This window comes from Dipodomys spectabilis, unplaced genomic scaffold (genome assembly GCF_019054845.1).
Source record: "Dipodomys spectabilis isolate Male_0828 unplaced genomic scaffold, ASM1905484v1 ptg000529l, whole genome shotgun sequence".
Classification (NCBI taxonomy): domain Eukaryota; kingdom Metazoa; phylum Chordata; class Mammalia; order Rodentia; family Heteromyidae; genus Dipodomys; species Dipodomys spectabilis.
This window is the reverse complement of record NW_024871206.1, coordinates 2,119,948-2,122,620: the sequence shown is the minus strand read 5'-3', so window position 1 is coordinate 2,122,620 and position 2,673 is coordinate 2,119,948. Positions and strand designations below refer to the sequence as shown.

Here is a 2,673-nt window from a genome sequence, read left to right as displayed (position 1 = left end):
CCTAGAAGTGGTATGAATGGGCCATAAGGAAGGTCAATATTTAGCTTTCTGAGGACTCACCAGACTGATTTCCAAAGTGGTTGTGTAAGTGTACACTCTCATACACACACACACACACACACACACACACATACACACAGAATGTTTCTTGATCATTCTTCTACTGAGGGACATCGGAGTTGGTTTCATATCTTAGCTATGGAAAATAATGCTACAATAAACATTGTTGTGGTGGTAGTTTTAGTATGGACTTGTTTCTGATCATTTAGGGGAATGCCCAAAAGTGGGATTGATGTGTAATAGGGGAGCTCTATGTGGAGTCTTTTGAGGAACCTGCAAATTGCTTTCCAAAGTGGATGAACAAGTTTACACTCCCACCAAGAATGCAGTAGGCTTCGCTTCTGGCCACATCCCTTCCATCATCTGTTGTTGTAAAAGTATGGAACGACTCACTAATTTGCGTGTCATCCTTTTGCAGGGACCATGTTAATCTTCTCTGTATGTTCCAATTTTAGTGTATGTGCAGCCAAATTGAGCACAGAACATTATTGTATATATAAAGTGTAACTGATTTTCTTAAACTAGACAATTCAACAAAAAGTAAGTTCAAAAGAAATGTGAAATTTTAGAACCATTTATTTCTTACATAAGCACACATTTAAGAGTAAAGTCAAGATTGACATGGCAAAAACAAAATAATTCCAGGTATTTGTTGTTCATGAGATGTATAGGAAGAGGAATTCAATTATTCTACACAAGGCACCTGTCATAGTGATCATTGCAGCAAATGTTAAGGTTTGTTAAAAGTTTTAATTATTTAAATATGTTTATTTTTGGGATTTGTTTATTTATGATAAAATTAAGACTGTTTGGCAGGTCATAAAATTTTTTGATAAAGTATATAATATTTCTAGTAGCCTGTACTAGTAAGTATGTACATTTCAGAGTTTATAGAAACTTTACTAATGAGAAGTTGCAAAGACTGTTTAAAGAAGCAGAGTGAAGAGTTAAGATTTAAAGTACACAGTTTCTGTTAAATCTTTAGGGCTCCCTTACGTTATATGTTAATGATGAACAAATAATTATATAAGCCACATATAAATGATGAGATGAACTAAAAATAGTAATCTTACTGGGTAAATTTAAAGGCTACTCATAGCTTTATCCAGTTTTACATGTACAGGAATATGAGAAAATAGTAAAATCTACTATGTACACTTCAAATACTGAAAACCCTGGTAATTGTTTTGTTTTTTATTTTAGTAATCATTAATATTTAATTATTTTTTTCTTCATAGCATTTTTTCCTTGTAATATAATAAAACATTTTGTGAGTCGTCATTAAGAGGTACTTTGAGAATATTATTGGGATGGCCACACCATTTTTCATAGGTGCATGTGAATTTACAAAGAGCAAAACTAAAAACAAAATACTGATTAAAATTTTTATCAAGTAGAGTCTGAATCAGTAGTGTTGATAAATGTCCACACCTAAAATCTTAACCCTAGGCTGAAGTAGTGGCATTACAGATTTGAGGCCACAAAATTGAGAAACTGTGTTTTGTTTTGTTTTTGTTTTTGTTGCTTTGGTTTTGTTGGTTGTGGGGCTTGAACTCTGGGTCTTGGGTACTGTCCCTCAGTTCTTCAGCTCACGGCTAGTGTTACCACTTGAGCGATAGCACCACTTTCATTTTTTCTGCTTATGTCGTGCTAAGGAATGAAATTCAGGACCTCATTCATGCAAGTCAAGCACTCTACCACTGAGCCACCTACCCAGCACCTGAGAAACTGTGATTTAAAAAATTATGTGAACAATATTTGCTTTCTCCTTTGGGTTATATAATGAAAAATGTAAACATATTTTTATATTTTTGTGAATTGTCATACTTCTAAATTTATACTAACTGCAGCCAATTTATCCTTTTCGAAGTCAAGAAATATTTCTGAGAGTTTGCTTCTGTGAAGACTGTTTTTGCATTTATAATTTCTTCTGAGTCATTTTTATTTTTTATCAAAATCACTTTATATTTTATGTTGATGAGTTATCATACATCAACTACCTTCAAATGTACATGTAGAGTCTCAATATAGCAGTATGAATATTCTCATACAACTCGTTTATCTGTTACGCAGTTAAAGTATTATGATATTTTTCCCTCTCTTGCACTCTCTCATTTCTGCTCTTTCTCTTTCATGCTCTATGTCTGCTACTTAGATTTTCTGCTGGTCTACTATTATCCGTCAGGATCCACTGGTTTTGTGGGGACATGATAGGGACCATCACTTACCCTTGCATTCTTTAAGAGTTATAACAGTGACGTGAAATTATTCTTTGCCATTCTAAATGGCAAAACAACAGATCTAGGAATTCCTTTTCACTTTAAGTACTATTATAAATTTTATCTCATATGAATCATTGAGACTGATAAGATACTTTTAGCTTGGGACCTAAAAGTTCTTTTTCTTTACAAGCAACCTTTTACTTTTATTATCAGTAAGTAACAAAAACAAAGCTATCCTATGGAAAGAAGGCTGAAGTTGTTCAAAGGGATGAAAAACAAGGTAATGGGGGAAGTAAGTACAAAGGATATCCCTCATATAGCACAGATCCTTAAGAGCAGTTTATGATGTACACTTTGTGATAAGCACAATGTGCTGGGAACTGTAGATTAA

The 2,673-nt window shown here is 33.4% G+C and overlaps 1 non-coding gene across 1 annotated transcript; it reads right to left on the bottom strand.

Annotated features, from left to right (window-relative positions):
* Positions 1-433: 433 nt before the first annotated feature.
* Positions 434-539, bottom strand: LOC122099682. The gene has a single exon (XR_006145985.1). It is a non-coding gene; the product is annotated as a U6 spliceosomal RNA (small nuclear RNA).
* Between the last annotated feature and the right edge of the window lie 2,134 nt (positions 540-2,673).